Here is an 18502-nt window from a genome sequence, read left to right on the forward strand (position 1 = left end):
ACTGTCTTGATATCATCATAAGATAGTTGATAAATGTCCCCTCCATAAAGCATGCTTAGGGTTTCCAGGATGTCCTACCTAATTCCTCCAAGAAGGACTAACTTGAGTGATTTAGGATCAAGGATGAATCTGGCACTTTTGTAACTAAGTTAGAACCTTTCCTCATAATATTCTAAGGATTAATCATGTCCCAAGGTCATTCTAAAGATTTCCTCTTTGGTGTCTTTGGACCTACAATAGTCCCTTTACTTCTTGTTGAAGGCTCACTGAATTTGAGCCCAGGTAGTGATGTTTTCCCCAGGTAAACCCATGAACCAATGTAACGCTGCATCCTTAAGGGTGGATGTGAACAACTTCAACTTCTGGTCATCAGAGGTATAATCATAAGTTTTGTAGATGACAACAAACTCAAACAAAAAGGTATCAAGGTCCTTTGAGGTTAAGCCATGGAAGTAAGGAAGGGTAGAGGGGCTTATGTTTTTCATCCTAGCATCTCCATTAGTCTCCCTAATGGGAAGATCATCCTCATTTTTGTTTTCTGTCCTACTTCTATTTTCAGCCATGGTGTAAGTCTGTGGAATGGTTTCTCCTTTTTCTTCCGCAATAGGCTCTTCAAAGGTCTCTGGTTGTTTACCTAATGGGTCCTCTAGCTCCCCTGTAGTCAAAGAGGGGAGCTAACAATCACTAAAGAAGAGGGAAGGTTGACTATTTGATGATGTGTGGCTATTTGGAAAGAATTTCCCTAAATTTTCTCTACTCCTATGAGGCATGAAAGAAATATTTTTTTATGTGTTTTTCATAATTAACTGCAAAACAGAAAGGAAAGAAAAATAGCATTTACCTACTGAATGAAAATTAGAAAGAAAAACAGAAATTACATCTACCTAGACACCTCCACGACAATGACACAAAAATGTGATGACCCTCAGTATTGTAGCAAGGATGCTACAACTCCTAAGGCTACCAACTTTACTTTATCAACTCGGGGTTTCGCACAAACTTGGAGGTGATAGTGTTATATACACAGCAGATGCATCATTCTTCTCATGTCACTTCTCAAATGGGGAGCTTGACCGTTAGCGTTCTAGACCAATCCTCTATTGACTAAAAGGAGCTTGACAATTGATAATGAATGTAAAGATAGTTCTATTGTAGGAAAGTAAATATTTGTCGATTCAGGATATGAAAGATGCAAAATGGTAAATTCTATGTAATGCCATAAATTATCTAGCTATGGAATGACACAAATCACTTTGTAGAAAGGAAATTATGCTAATCTTGCAATTGATCATCTAACTATTAGGATTGCTTATAAATGGAAAGTTACACTATCATCTCAGAATTCACACATGCATGCATTAACTATCTCATTTACATCTGCAAAGAAGAAGAGTCTTTAAGTGCTAACTTTAGAAATATAAATGCCAATGTTATCTATTCCTGCAGGAGAGAAAGGAATGGAAAGGTTGGTCTAGGTGGCACTCATGGGCATGGAATCCAAGCTCAAGTGTTAACCTACTCCTATACTGGACTATCATATCATTTATGGTCAAAACAAGGTCAAAACATGTTGCTACATGAGATCATGCAGCGACTACAAGAAACTACTACAAGATGTCCTGATCTACTACAGGATGTCCTGAACTGCTACAGGAAGTTAGCTGAAGGGTTTTGCAGGGAAAGAATAGTGAGATGAGGTGTTGGAGGGGTGTATGAAAGCTATAGAATGTGTAGGGAAAGTGCACATTGCCCAAGGCTAAGCCTAGCACTCCAAGGAGTTCAGGTTTAACTAAGGTAGTTGCCCACGGTGGCTGGAAAACAAAGGTTTGAACTATGGAGAGTGGAATTGTGACCCATATAGTTTACCTATTGATGAGCCTAAACATCACCCCCCTACTAAAATATTTTCACACCCTCTTAGCAACCTAGTCATCTATATCCATACCTTTCGTAGCCCTTGTGGCCTCTCTGACATCTGAGGCTTCTATGGATGGTGTCTCTTCTTCAGGATAGAACCCTGCATTTTTATTTATCTCTTTCCACTACTTCCTTTCCTCTTCATCCTTCCTACCTTCTATAAAACCCAACAACAAAGGTTGACTGAGCTTTATTCCAATATAATTGATCTTCAGTCTTAGCATGGCCTTCTTATACAGGGTTGTCTTTTCCAATGCATTTCTCAATCTCTCAGCAGAGTGGTACTCCCTCATCCTGAGACTCTGTAATAGGTTAATCCATCTACTTTGGCATGTGTGTTGGCTCTTAGTCCCTACCAACCTTAAAGTGTTCTCAAAATGGGAGATGGATTGTTCTTGGGTAGCTAGGTATCTTGGTGCAAGTTGAGAATCATTGGAAATGATATTGTGGTTATGAACAACAACCATGGAATTTATTTGTTCTTCTCGGATGTAGAGGGGTGCTATTTCATCTTTTTCTACTATTCTCTTCACTTCCTTAGCCCTGGCATCCTCATGATTCATTCATGATGCAAGGGCCATCAGCTGCAGGTCCCCCAACTTCTCATTGGGGTCCCACACATTCAAGTTTGTCAATGCAAGGTTGTGCATGTAGAATTCAGATAATTTGGCCTTTTCTTCAAGGGTGCTCTTGTCACATAGCTCTATGAATTTCCTATAATCTTGGAATGGCATGGTCCCTTGTTGTGCCAATGTCTTGATTTGAAACTACATCCATTGATCTTTGAGGTATAGTCCATATGATTTGGATGGCAACCTACATTGAAGTGCCTCCATGGAGAGGCTTGCCATGGTGACCAATTGGCTCTCCTTTTCTTGCAACTTCCTCCTCAGCCATGTGTTTTCTGCCTGCAATTGTGTTTTTATGGTGTGTTCTTTGTCTCTCAATTCACTCAACTCCCTGCCCATCTCTAGGATTTTTTCTTCCATATGGCCCACATCTTCTACTTTCTTTGACTTAGCAATTTTCATCCAACGATGTGTTCTTGCCCTTTCTTTTTCAAGCTCAAAGAAGAGAGGGATTGCAAATTTTTGTGGTATTACTCTACCTCCCTCAATGAACTTGTAGTAGGAGCTCAGATTTGGCTGTGGGCTAGGCTCCTACAACTCTAGAACATCTCCCTCAAATGTCTTTGGAGAATTTGCCCCCTCCTGTACTTGTGGGGTTGCTTTCTTGTCTTCTTTCTACCGATGTTGTCCTTCTTGTAGATCTTTTTGTCTTTCCTGTAGCACTGACAATGTTTCTTGCACCATTGTTTGGGGATCCTGTAGGAGGCCTTTTCTTTTCTGTTGGAGGGTCACAGGTGCCTTGGTTTGCTTAGATGATGTTGGCATGATGACAGGCTTCCTCACATAGGTGATGGTAGCCTTTGGGGTTGCTTGCAGTGATGTGCCTTCCTCAACCTTCATTCCCAAGGAACCTAGCTCCTCTTTCTTGTTTGGAGATTCTTCAATTATGATGGGAGTTTTTGTAAGCATTTGTGGCTTTGCCTGCTTGATCCTGGTACTTCTTCTTTTTCTAAAATAGAGGGGATTCTACCTCTGCCTTTTCCTCTTGGACTTAGGGAGTGTGCTCAAGGTAGCCAAGGTAGTAGTTGCCTCCTTTTCAATGGGTTTAGGAGACAATCTTGGAGAGATCTCCCATTCTGTAGTATTTTCTCAGTGCTGATCTCTGCCTTACTCTCATCCTCTTCTTCTTTTTCTTCTTCTTCTTCTTATGCTTCTTGTTTCTCTTCTGCTTCTTATTCATCTCGTTCATCTTCCTCTTCTTTCTCTTTAGCACTAGAGGTAGGGGTCCCACTATGTTCAACAGCTCGGGCTACATGGAAGGCCTCTCTATCCATGTCCCTAAATGTGGACCAGAGAACAAGAATTATCAATTAGCGTAAGGCATCTTCCACTATTAGCTTATGAAACCATGGTCTGCTAACTTTTGGTGCTTCCCTTCTTTCACCTTCTCGCTCATGTCTATAATGGATTGTAAAAGGACATAAGGCACATTGATCCTCTGGTTTATGGGTACTCTATCTCTAAATCTCAACTCATGGAGGAGTTTGAATTGGTATCCATAGACTACACTTAGTCTCCCTTCACAGGAAATTTACTTAAGGATGTGGAAGATCACCTTATCCTATGGATAGGGAAGACTCTCCTTTTTGACCCCATTTTTGTCTTCAACTGGTTGTTCATCATTTCAGAAGAAGTTTTTCTTAGCAAATGTTCTGCTATCCTTGCCCTCTTTTCTCCATTGTATCCCTAGAGGAAGTGTGGTTACCCTACTAATCACATCAAGGTTGATTATAATGGACAACTCTCTCACCATAGTGGTAGCACTTGTTCTTGCTTGAGGGTTTAGTTCCATGGAAAATTCACAGTCTATATCATCATCGTACCCCTTGAGCAACTCAAAGAAGCCAAACCAGTGATGCCTCCTAAAGATATCTACCATAGGGGGATGAAGGTGAATCCTTGATGCATCTGTGGGTTCTCTTCTATTGAAATTCCCTCCCATTTCTCTTCTTTGGTTATAGCTAAATGCAGCAGGTGTTGTAGGCTAGCTTCAGTGTGGGTTCCAAGATGGCTGAGAGCTTAAAATATTTTTGGTGGATGACTACAATTTATACCATTTGTTACATCCACACAATTTCCTTAAATGTTTCCAAATTCTATCTAATTCTCAAGATCACTGTAATTACTAGAATATTGGAGAGTCTTTTTTTAGTTATCAAATCATGAACCGAGGAGAGATGGGTCACTTACTTTTCACTGTGATTCTTGGGATTATGATAATTGATGACCACTTTGACCCTAGGCACTCCCTTGCAGACTTCCTGTGGAATTCCAGTGCTTCTTGGAGCATCTTGTAGGTTTCTGAGTTTCCTATAGCTTTTTGTAGCTTTGTTTCTTGTAGGATGGCCAGACCAGGGTTCGACTCTCTGATGGCTTTCCAAGATGGTCCCTGTCTCTTTAATGTCAAAATGAGCAAAAACTGCATGAAAGTTTGGATTTTTATGCCATTTATGGTCGAGGTTTGGAGCGTTGTGTTGGCTCAGAGTGGTATAATATTTCCTAATTGGGACCATTGGCCCACCGTTGGTGATCAGGCACTTGCCCCTTGTAATTATCACCCACTCCCACATAACTAAAACGACCACCTTTTTTACTTATGCCCATCGATTTGACACTCTGACATGGAATCCTGATGGGGAGTTCACTTTTGATCATGAGCTGAGGGTTGCCAAGTTAACTGGCCACCTCCATGTTATAAAAATATATTTTTTCAACATTTATACATTTTTTGTCATATTGTACTCAGGGAAGAGTTGGGTGAGTTTCCATACCTGTGCCTACCTTTTGCTGATCGATGCATGTTGGAGGATTGGCTTTTTATGATGTTGCTCAGGAAAGTGTTCCCTTTTGTTCTTCCAGTGTATTTATTCATGTTTATATAACCAACTGCTTGTTGGTCCTTGTGTGCAAGTGCTTGGTACATTTTTGTTGTTGATGCTATTATGGAGCTTTGGCTAGGAGAAAAAAGGTGTTCAAAGATGTTGGTGCTCCCCTTTGATCTTGTTGGGACAAAAAATTTGGACTTAGGCTGATTGTAGTGATGGCACAGGCTGATACAAGAGATCTTGTAGCTGCTATAGGAAATACTCTAGCTGCTTTTTTCTTCCTGTTTTTAGTGATTTTTCTTAGAGGGAGGCTGGGTGGTGGTGTAGGTATTGGAGAATGATGATGGAAAGGCTCTGATGTAGTAGTAAAAGGTTGAGGCAAGGAAGGACATTTCCTTTGGATTTTATTTATTTATTTATTTATTTTGACATTTTCCAGTGTTTTTTTTAATGAAACAAGGCTTGTTATTGGCATGATGGCTTGGACCAGGGATGCATGGATGATGAGTGAGATATGATGAGGTTTAGGGTCCCCACTCAACCTCGAATAGGCCTTCATAATGTTTTTTCCTATTGGGACTCCTTCCCTGTAGCATTTCAGGACATCTTGTAGTACTACAAGATCTTCCTATGTTAAGCCAAAAAACGCCAAAAAAATTATTTTTGATGCCTGAAAATGGAGGTGAGTGATGGGTACATGGTAGACATGGATGATATGGAGTTGATGGAGGGGGAAATGAGATGATACTTGGCATGCTTTCCTTGTATCTATGCATATTTTATTGCCTTCAAAACCTGCAAAATCACAAAGTTTATTAATGGATGGGTTTTAGGTCCCTGCCATTGTATTCTTTTTTTTTTTCTTTTCTTTTTTCTCTTTTTTTTGAAACACACAGAGGCTGCCCCAGAAGAGCTTTTCAACCTGTCTGCCTACCCTAGGTGCCTCAAAGGAGGTTTTCAACCAGAGATCTTTTTACTTTTCTTTTTTTCCACTCTTGGGCTACCTCAAGGAGCTTTTTAACCCTAGAGTTGGCCTAATATGCCTCATAGAGGTTTTAACCTAGGCCTCTTATTGTTTTTCTTTCTTTTTTTTTTCTTTTTTTCACACAAATAAAAAAAGTCTTCAAGAATTGTATGAATTGGAAGTTAAGACACTTCCAATCACATTTACCTCCTTACTAATGGTTTTGATGAACTCCTCCCTGGATAGAGGTCTTTTATAAGCTTTCAATCTATATCCATTGACAAGCAAGGGAAAACCTTCCTCATCAATGGTCCTGATTTTAACAGCCCCATTGTCATGGCACTTCTCTATCAGATATGGGCCTAAACACATGGTCATAAATTTTCCTTTGAAGTCCTTGAACCTTGAGTCATATAGAAGATCCCAATCCCCTTCTTAAATAACCTTTTCCTTAATGTTATTGTCATGCCAAACCTTCCTCTGTACTTGGATAACGTTAGTGTGTAGGAGGGGATGCATCCTGAATTCATCGAGACCATTTAGCTGGAGCAACCTCTCATGTTGTGCATTTGTAACATCCAAATCTAATTGTGTTTTCATTCTCAATGTGTTGTACTTGAACTCAGTGGAGAGCAGGGCCTTCTTCCCATAGACCAAGTCATAAGGGATGAAACTAGTGGTTGTCTTCCAGGTTGTATTATAGGCCCTAGTGGCCTCCACTAGTCTATCAGCCCAATCTTTTCTACTACTTCTCACAACCTTGGTGAGGATGCCATCCAATGCTCTAGTAGTGACCTCTACTTGTCCATTGGCCTGAGGATGATAGACAGTTGACTTGTTGTGTTTTATCTTATTTTTCCCCAACAAATTATTGATCAAATGTGATGTAAATTGAGCTCCTTAATCAGTGACTAGTTCTCTAGGGTACCCAAACTTATATAATACATTCTCCCTTAAAAACCTAACCACTTTCTCCTATTTTTATACCTTGATAACCTTGTTCTCAACCTACTTTTTCAAATAATCAGTGCATATAATTTTGTACTTTTTCTTCCCTGATGATGGATCAATGGGCCCAATGAAATCCATGCCCCACTTATCAAATGGCTCTAGCTTCACCTAATGTTGCAAGGGAATTTCATCCTTAGGAGTAGGTTTCCCCATTTTCTGGCACTTATCACATCGACTGGTGTATCTTCTTACATCTTAGTGGAGACTGGGTGAGTAGTAGTCAGCTTGCAGTACCTTGAAAGCTATTCTCTTGGCTGCAAAGTGACCTCCACAAGGCCATCATGACAAGCTAGAAGGATGTCAAAGACTCCCTCCTCCCTGACACACCTCATCAAAATTTGATCTGGGCACAGCTTGAAGAGAGTTCCCCCAAACTAAGTGAAAGGGGTGCTCTTCCTTACAATTATGCTCTTCTCCATAGATGACAAATTTGGAGGGAACTTTGTAGCAACTAGGTAGTTGGCTATGTCAGAAAACCATAAGGGAGAGGACTGAAATAGAAAATAAATGCTTATCTAACAGCTAATCATCAACCATTCCTTCCTCACTTACAGTCAAAGCAAGTCTAGACAAAAAATATGCAACTACATTTTCCCTACCTGGCTTATCAATGATAGTTAGATCAAACTGTTGTCATAAAATAAACCATCTAATAATTCCAGCATTCACATCTAGTTTGTTGATTAAGTATTTGATCGAAGCATGGTCAGTATGCACAAATTTTTGATAACCAATGATGTATTTTCTGAATTTGTTTAGGGAGTGGACAACAACTAGGAGTTCCTTTTCAGTCACAGTGTAGTTCAATTCAGCCTTGGATAGATTTTTGCTAATGAAGTAAATGGAATAAGGAAACTTGTCATCTATCTTTCCCAGAGCTTCTCCTATAGATTTTTCAGATGCATCAACATGGATGTGGAAATAAAGAGCCAAATTTGTGTCTCTAAGTATGGGTGTAGTATTCAACTTGTCCTTCAAGATTTCTAGGGCCTCTTGGCAACTTTTTGACTAGAAAAATTCAGAGTCCTTGGCCAGTAGTCCAAAAAATGGTGAGGCTGCTTTGCTGAAGTCCTTGATAAATCTCCTATACTATCTAGCTAAGCCCAAGAAACTCCTGACATCCCTCTGCTTTTGAGGAGTAGGGGCCCTTTTTATGATAGCAATTTTATTTGGGTCCACTTGTAGTCCTTCCTGGGATATTGAGTGACCCAAAACAGTCCCTGCATTCATCAATAATTCACACTTCTGAAGACTAAGTGATAGGTTCATTTCAATACACTTATTTAATATTTTCCCCAAGTTAGAGAGAACATCAAAAAAATCACACCCATAGGGTGTGAACTCATCCATATAGATTTCTACATAGTCATGGACTAGCTCAACAAAGATTCTCATAACTGCCCTTTGCAAAGTGGTAGAGGCATTACATGATCCAAAAGGAAGGTCCCTATAAGCAAAGGTACCCCAAGGACAAGTGAAGGTGGTTTTATATTGGTCCTTTGGGTTGATATGGATCTGATTATAACCACTAAATCCATCCAGGAAAGAGAAGAACTTCCTCCCTGCAAGACCGTCCAAGACTTGATCAATGAAAGGTAAAAAAAAATGGTCTTTCTTAGTGGCTTTGTTTAGCTCTTTGTAATCCACATAGAACCTCCACTTCACATTCTTCTTTGGGACCAAAACTAGAGGGGACACCCACTCACTATCTGAGATGGGGTAAAAGAATCCTACATCCAACTTCTACAATTCTTCACTAACTATGTCTTTGAGGGCTCAGTTCATTCTCCTCTGAGGTTGGTGCACTAGTTTTCATCCTTCATTAATGTAGATGTGGTGAGAACACACCAAAGGATGCGCTCCATTCATTTCCTTATAGCTTCGGGAAAAATATTATGAGTGCTCTCTCAGCATGGTTCACAACATCTCTTCCTAATGGATGGAGAGAGAGGGGTTGATTTTCAATGTTTTAGATGGACCAAATTCTATCATTTTGATATGAGCAGGACTTGAGTCAATTAGGCACAAATTAGTTCAAGGATTATCTTTATATTTCTTCACCAACTCAACAAGAGGCATGGTGTTGGGGGGATGGTTCTGAAGGATTTGATCAATGAGGTTGCCCTCATCAGGTTGCCCCCCCCTATAATAGCATATATGGTACATATTGGGTAGGATGTGGTATCATTTATTTCATCTTCCTCCTCCTCTTCCAACCATAAGGGTAGTTCATTCTCAAGGGATGGTTGAGAGGGAGGGTACAAGACCAATTGTTTGGACAAATGTCCATTCCTAATGGTCATGTTCCCAGCCCTGCAACTTATGTAAGCATTAGCAATGGCTAGCCATGGCCTTCCAAGGATGAGAGGATAACCATTGAATTTGGTCTTGGGCTTGAGAACTAATAAGTCAGCAGGGTACTCCTAGAAATCAATAAAGACCATCACATCCTCAACAACTCCCACGGGAGCTACTGTGGATCTCTCTACAAGCTGCAATATTGTTGTGGTCTTTCTTAATGATCCTTGGAGATTCAATTTGAGCATAGTCTCCCTAGTCATCACATTGATGGCAACCCCAAGATCAATCAACGTGTGGGGAAAAATGATTCCATCAATGTGCACATCTACCACAGTACTTCCATGGTCTAGATACTTTGGGAAAATCACTCTCCCCATCATTAAGTCAGGCAACTGTCTAATGGAATTAATGGTAGGGGCGTCTTTCTTTCTCCTCCCAGGATGTTTGAAGCATTTCTCCTTGATTAGATTGTTGTATATGGGTACATCCTTGATGGCTTGGAGGAGTGGGATTTTAACACACAATTTTTTCAATTCCCCCAAAAGTTTAGTCTCTTCTAGGGTGTGTTGACTAGGATGGATCCGTCTTTCAGGAAAAGGAGGTGGATTGGATTTAGGAATGCTCTCTTCATTTTCCTCTTCAATCTCCTTAGGTGGAGATGGAATTTGGTTATTTGGAAGCACTCTTCCATACCTGATGTTGATTTCTTGAATTTCCACAGCATAGGTAGGGTATGATGTCTATCCACTATAGACCTATTGTATGTGTTTGTTGTTCGGGTTCAGATTTGGTTGAGCAGGCATTTGAGGTTGCTTATGTGGAGAAGGATGAAAGAATTGTGGTTGATATTGAGCTGGAGGCGGTAGGGCTGGAGGTTCGCTGAATGGAGGCCTCTAACATTGTGATGGGGTATTCCACTGAGGATGTGGGGGAGCATATGGCTGAAATGACTGATTGGCAGGTTGGGAAGGGTGTTGTGGTGCATAAGACCAAGGAGAAGGTGTGGACCATGAAGCATGAGCATGAGAACACCAAGGGGTAAGGGATGCATTCTAATTGGGATTGTAGTAGGAGTAGGATGCCCCTTGCATGCCCTATTGGTATGGTCGAGGTCCTTGAGACCTCCTTTGATTGATATAACAGAATTGTTCAACCCCATCTTCATCCCCTTGGTATATAGCCTTCAATCCAGGAAGAGAAGGGAACTTATTTGTGGAATGGCTTTCCTCACATACTGAGCAGACCTCTATAACATTCAATGTACATTCATTTTTGGGGTGCCTCCTAATGCATCTAGGGCAAAAGATAGCTAAGGATCTCTCTTCTTTTTCTTGCTTCCTCTTGATCTGCATGATTTCCATTTTCAAAGCAAGGGCGTGCAACATTGCATTTTTAAAATCTTACAACTTGTTTCCAATTTCACTCTTGATAGATGTGTTGGCAGAAGAGGAACTATCCAAAGATTGACTAGCCCTACCCTTATTTTTGGGATCCCTAGAATGGTTTTTGGAAATTGTCTCGATATCATCATAAGATAGTTGATAAATGTCCCCTCCAGACAACATGTTTAGTGTTTTCGGGATGTCCTCCCCGATTCCTCTAAGAAGGACTAACTAGAGTGATTCAAGAATAAGGCTGGATCTGACCCTTTTGTAACTAAGTTGGAACCTTTCCTCATAACCTTCCAAGGATTCATCATGTCCCAAGTTCATTCTAAATATTTCCTCTTTGGTGTCTTTGGACCTAAATAGTCCTTGTACTTGTTGTTGAAGGCTTGCTGCGTTTGAGCCCAGGTAGTGATGTCGTCCCCAAGTAAACCCATGAACCAATGCAAGACTACATCCTTAAGGGTGGATGGGAACAACTTCAACTTCTGGTTGTCAGAGGTATAATCATAAGTTCTGCAAATGACAACAAACTCAAACAAAAAGGTATCAGGGTCCTCTGAGTTTAAGCCATGGAAATGACGAAGGGAAAAGGGGCTTATATTTTTCATCTTAGCATCTCCATTAGTCTCCCTAATGGGAAAATCACCCTCATTTTTTTCAGTCCTATTTCTATTTTTAGCCATGGTGTAAGCATGTGGAATGGTTTCTTCTTCTTCTTCCTCAATAGGCTCTTCAAAGATCTTTGGTTGTTTACCTAGTGGGTCCTCAAGGTCCCCTATAGTTAGAGAGGGAAGTTGACAGTCACCGAAGAGGAGGGAAGGTTGACTGATTGATAGTGTGGGGATATTTGGTAAGAATTTCCCTAAATTGTCTCAAGTCCTACGAGGCATGAAAGAAAAAAATTCTTTTTATGTGTTTTTCAGAATTAACTGCAAAACAGAAAGGAAATCAAAATAACATTTACCTACTGAATGCAAATTAAAAAGAAAATAAGAAATTACATCTACCTAGATGCCTCTACAGAAACGACGCCTAAAAGTGATGAGCCTCAGTATTGCAGCAAGGATGTTGCAACTCCTAAGGCTACCAACTTTACTTTATCAACCTGAGGTTTCGTACAAACTTGGAAGTGGAAGTGCTATATACACAATAGATGCATCATTCTTCTCATGTCACTTCTCAACTGGGGTGCTTGAACATTAGGGTTCCAGACCAATCCTCTATTGACTAAAAGGAGTTTGACTACTAACAGTGAATGTAAAGCTAGTTCTACTACAATAAATTAAATGCTTATCTATTCAGGAAATGAAAGCTGATAAATGGTAAATGTGATGTAATTCCATAAATTATCTAGCTATGGAATGACATAAATCACTTTGCAGAAAGGAAATTATGATAATCTTCAAATTGATCATCCAACTATTAGGACTGCTTAGAAATGGAAAGCTACTCTATTATCTCATAATTCACACATTCATGCATTAACTATCTCATTTACATCTGCAAAGAATAATAGTCTTTAAGTGCTAGCTTCAGAAATGTAATGCCAATGTTATCTATTCTTGTAGGAGGGAAAGGAATGGGAAGGCTAGTCTAGGTGGAACTCATGGGCATAGAATCCAAGCCGAGGGGTTAACCTACTCCTATACAAGGCCATCCTATAATTTCTGATCAAAACAAGCTACTACAGGGTATCCTATAGCTGCTACAGGAAACTACTACGGGATGTCCTGATCTGCTACAGGATGTCATGAACTGCTACAGGAAGATAGCTGAAGGTTTTTGGAGGGATATAATAGTGAGATGAGGTGTTGGAGGGGTGTATGACATATTTAGAAGGTGTAGGGAAAATGCACATTTCCCTAGGCTAAGCCCAACACTCCAAGGAGGTCAGATTTGGTTGAGGTGGCTGCCCATGGTGGCTGAAAAATAGAGGTTCGGACTATGGGCTAGTATTCCTTGGAAAAAGGTGGAGAAGGCTTAGGTGAAGCTGGTTGGATGAGTCCCTTCTTATAGATCAACAATCCCTACAACAAAACATGTTTCTCTTTTCATTTATGTATCATTTCATGTCCACATGGAAAATATGAATTGGATTTGAGGAAGTTGATCTATCTACTGTTAAGGACTAGATCTATAATAGGGACTGCTTTTTGAGCTACATCAAACTTAAGAAAACAAGATAACAATTGTAGTTGCTTCCAAGAAATCATAAACAATGATCTAGCTAAGAATGAAACCTAACCTATGCAATGATCAAAATACAACTCTATTTTTGGGGTTGTGAGAGTGGGGTCGCCTAGTCATGATCCCATGAGGGAGATGATCTAAGGGCCACTATCACTAGATTTTTTGGTATAATTCCTCCAATAAATTGCAACACTAAATCTACCTCTTCAGACTAAAGGAAACAAGGTTTAACAACAAGTTTAAGTACTTGTTAAGCTAATTAGAAGAAAACATAAGTAAACTTCAGCAGCTAACTATTATTCTAAGCCAAGAATATAGCTACAAAAGTAGGAACTTATGTTGCTAGGGTTGGGACGTAACCTAAGAGCTTTAGCCCTTTGAGCCAACTCAGTGTTAGATCAAGGTAGAATTTCTCATTATCTTCAAAATGTCAATTACAACATAACAATAATAGTCACAATATTTTAGCTCAAATGGCCTCTTGGCTACAAAAAAAAAATTGAATCCTAATGACTCCCTTGGCTCTCTTATTTATACAAAACTGACACTACCAAAAACTCCTTCGAAATTAGGGATACTTGGCTCCCTAACTTGAGAATAAATTTTCCTTGATTGTCACTGGCTTGCCTGCCAATGAACTCGATTTTCTTCGCTACCAGTGACACCGAGATAATGAGATATGGTGGAAGAATATTTGAATGATTCGAGGAGTTAAGGAGGGAGACCAACTCCTAAAATCTCTCTTGCATGCTTACTCTAAATTCTTACACTTAATTCAACCCAAAACTACTCCAATTCCTAAATTTAACACACATTAGGCCCCATGACATAGTAACTAACCTTTTCTCATATCACTAAGAAAAAATATAAATAAATATGTAAATAAATGTGAAGAAATTCAATTTAATAAGCTCAAGAGTGTCATTGTGACCCATATAGTTTACCTATTGATGAGCCTCATCAAAAATCAAGGCAATTAATTTCTCATTGATGAATGCAATGAACCAACCGGACATGGGACTACCATGTTCCACCTGACCATAGATTGGCTTAGCCAAGTCTCTCTTCAGCCAATCACCCCCTTGCCATATACCAAGCATAAATGTGGGACTCATGGAACACATAAAAAACACTAATCAACATGGATGCCACCAAAGTTCTCCACCTACATCGCGAGGAATTTTAGTGCCTCCTAGTCTCTCAGGCTTTACCGCAATCCACAATCTGATCCAGGGATCACTAGGCCCTACACCGAGTCATAATCTCCATGCTTTACCATGCATCCCATCCCAGGATCACTAGGACCAACGAAGAGAAAATCCACCTTTTGGCTATATCGTATATCCCACCATTCACTGGCAAGGATTCCTAGGCCCAATGAGGCACACAATCTGGCTTTAGCATAGCCCACAGTCTAGTTCAAGGGTTACTATGCCAGTGGGTTCATGATCCTCATTCTAGTTTAGGGACCACTCAGACCATGTGTTTGTTAATTCATAGATCCACCCCACTCAGCTTCAAATCTAATACGGCCATCCCACATAAACCAAATGAGAGAACCCATCTCATCAAAGCTATCAGGAAACGGCAAGGCTAGGCTAAAAATATTGTCACACCTTGCAAAACTCATGCCGTGGTAGAAAAGAAACACATGCAATCCTATGCATGCTAAATCTAGCAAGGAAAATACACATGCAAGTCAATACCTGCAATGAAGCCTTCTATGCTACATAGTCCCTTCGGGCAATCCATCCCTTGGCAAGGCTTCCTCCCATTGGAAGATCAAACAACCAAGGCATATACTTGCCTCAAAACCATCATACCGGTCATAGCATGCTCATGGAAAGCAATGGACACTATTAGGTACCAGTTTCCCACAATGGATCTGCTCTTTAATGCTTTACCAACATACTGCTGCATTTTCCAATTCCTTTCATTGCCGCTGCTAATTCTTGCAATCGATTTCAACCACCCAACTGGGCAAGTTCATGCATTACTATACCAAGCACATAACTTCCATTAGACTTAAAATAAATTGAAATAACTTCAAACCATACCTCATTGATAGTTCATCAATAAGATACACTTGAAATATTGTTTACTTCCTGTCACAACAAGTCAAACTATCATATTGGATCAAATCATCATGTATAACATATCACATCAGGTTAGCTCAAAACACAACCATCATAGATCAAAATCATAAATCACACGTAACTATCATAAACCATAATCATAGATCACATGTAATCATCATAGACCATAATCATAAATAACATGCATAATTAAACTAAACTAAAATATTAATACTTATCCTTCATTGATTCTTACTTCTGCTTTTTTTCTTCCTGTACACACACTGGATCAGTTGCCACACCCAACAAACACCCAGTGACTTCTCCTCAACCAGGTGCACATACGTATAGTGTACATCACACACATACAACCACACATGACATACAACTCCATGAAATACATGCACCTACACCTGACATACAACTCATACACCTATACCCAGTGCAAAACACAATACATACACCTACACTGGGCATACAACACAACACAATACATCTATACTAGATGTACAACACCACAGAATACATGCACCTACACAATTCACATACATAGTACCACATGCCCGCAACACAACATGTACGACATGCACTCAATCCCACATGTACACTATTACTACATGTACCAAGCACCACCTACACAATGCCATATGTACACTGCACCATTGTAAAACGTGTACACAATACCACATGCACAAAATGCACGCGACACCACATGTACACTATGCCACATGTATGACACGTACATAGCACCACCTGCACACAACACCACTTGTACAACATGTACACATCACTATATGCACACAGCACCACTTGCACAATCTTTCATAGTGAACCATATGTACATAGTACCAATGTAAAACATGCACACAACACCACTTGTACATAACATTGCATATCCAATATGTGCATAGCATCATCTGCACATAGCACTGCATATGCAACATGTGCACAACACAATATGTGCACAATGACGCATATCCAACATGTACATTGCATCATCTATACCCAACACTAAGTATGCAACATTCATACAACACTATATGTACTAACACCCTGTACATATTATTGCATAAACAACATGTACACACACTACATATGCACAATACTGCATGCACACAATCATCATAGATGCAACATGTACAACATATGCACAATAGTAGTACCACACATCCAAAATCACACTGTCCTTACCAAGTAACCTTGCTTCCAATGTCTTATCCATGCTTATTCTAGCATGTCGCTAACCATATTGCTTTCATTTTGCTAATTTATCCCTCGATATAACCTATTCATAACATAAGCATAGGCATCATACAAGCATACAATATAAATTCATATTCACATGACACTGACCTCATATATTTGTCATGACTACTCTTCCCACTTGATTCCTCGTAGCCAGGAACTTCTTCATGCCATTTGCCTACATAGGCAATCATTCTACAGCAAGAATGATTATTGATGATTTGTTAGACAATGACATAGATACATACATCCATACATATATAATCATGAGCATAAAACAATCATCATACTATCAGACAATGACATGCATACATACATATATATACACATAAATTTTAGTGTTAATAGTCATGATCCATGACGCCCCTATCAAACATGAAATACATACACACCTACATGTATACATATATAAACATTAGCATAATCATGATCATAACATAATTACCAGATATCAAGGTCAAGGGTTAAGAGAACTTCCTTTATTCATGCAACAAATGCGCAACATTAGGAATAGTCGTTCCCAACATAGCCAAGGCATCTGGCACCTCAGATCCATTTACTTTACCTTTTTGGTTACCTTTCTCATGACTTTACTACCACCATCCATTTACCACAATGGACCTAGCCAGTCCAACCGACTATCATAGTCTTACCTTCTGTTGTGCTTACTCATGCACTGAGCTTCATCCGTGTCTTACATTACCTGTTGGGTACCACACAACTCTCCCAAGCTCCATTAACTTTCCTCCTTCCCTACCAATTCCCAAGACTCAAAACATAAAAGACAAGACAAGAAACAACTAAGAAGAAAACCATGAAAGCCAATAACAATATGACACCACTAAAAAGTGGCAAGGCCTTGCACTAGACACAATCAAAATTGCAAATCAAGTGCAACAATCGCAAAAGACCAAAATCACAAGACTAACAATAGACACCATGACTCAATCCCCATGGTTCCCAGTGATTCCAAAGGAAATCTCAACCTGAGCCTTCTTCAAGATTTCTCGGCAGTCTCTTTGCCATGCAATCCCCTTTATCATACCGCCATAAACACATAATTGTCAGTGCATAAATAAACATAACAATACACCAAATTCCTTATCTTGTTGTGTTAAGCATGTTGCCTTATATCTAAACACATCCATGCCATCTCTCAAGGGACTCCAATCCTTTGACAGATCCACCTATAGCTAGAGACTAACTAATTTACCTGTCAATTACATGTTCATGACTATAGCACATATCCACATAATTTCAAACAAATCAAGGTTGAGAAGACTCCCTGTGTGCAAAGCACTCATTCGTTTGGAATTAGGGTTTCCAAACATAGCTAAAGGAATTCTTGCCCAGTTCCTTTCTTTTTCCCTTTTTCCCTTGTTGCAATCGAGGCTTACTATGTGTTTTCACATCACCTGACTGTTATTTATATAAACACATCAACTATTACCTTGTCACACTAATACCAAGAATGTTCCCTACAACTACTCACACATGTCAACCACATGTTCGAAACATCAAGATAATCATATGTATCAATTTGAAATCAACATTTAGTAATACTAACAATCATGTCATAATCCAAAGTCAAATCATAGTCATTAGATATAATTCTACAACTATAACCTATTATATTCAATCACATGTCAGTTATCTCAACACATATGTGTTAGCACAATCACCTTAAAACAAAATCATTTGAACACATATATTATGCAATAAATCAAACATTCAGCAAACTTGCAAACACACCATGTTGACTAAATTAACTAGATGATCTAATCAAACAACTGAGCACCACATATATGACATAAGCAGACTCATACCTTAATGTGTCTTGGGGGAGGCTATTGTGTCTGCACAATCAATCAAGTTAGCACAATACAACTTCACAACATATCAATTCAAACATAAACCATGATAGCCATAATAGTAAATAACTAACATGTTCACACCA

Source organism: Pinus tabuliformis, chromosome 2_1 (assembly GCF_031772625.1).
Source record: "Pinus tabuliformis cultivar Carrire ecotype Pingquan chromosome 2_1, CPIR1, whole genome shotgun sequence".
Lineage (NCBI taxonomy): Eukaryota > Viridiplantae > Streptophyta > Pinopsida > Pinales > Pinaceae > Pinus > Pinus tabuliformis.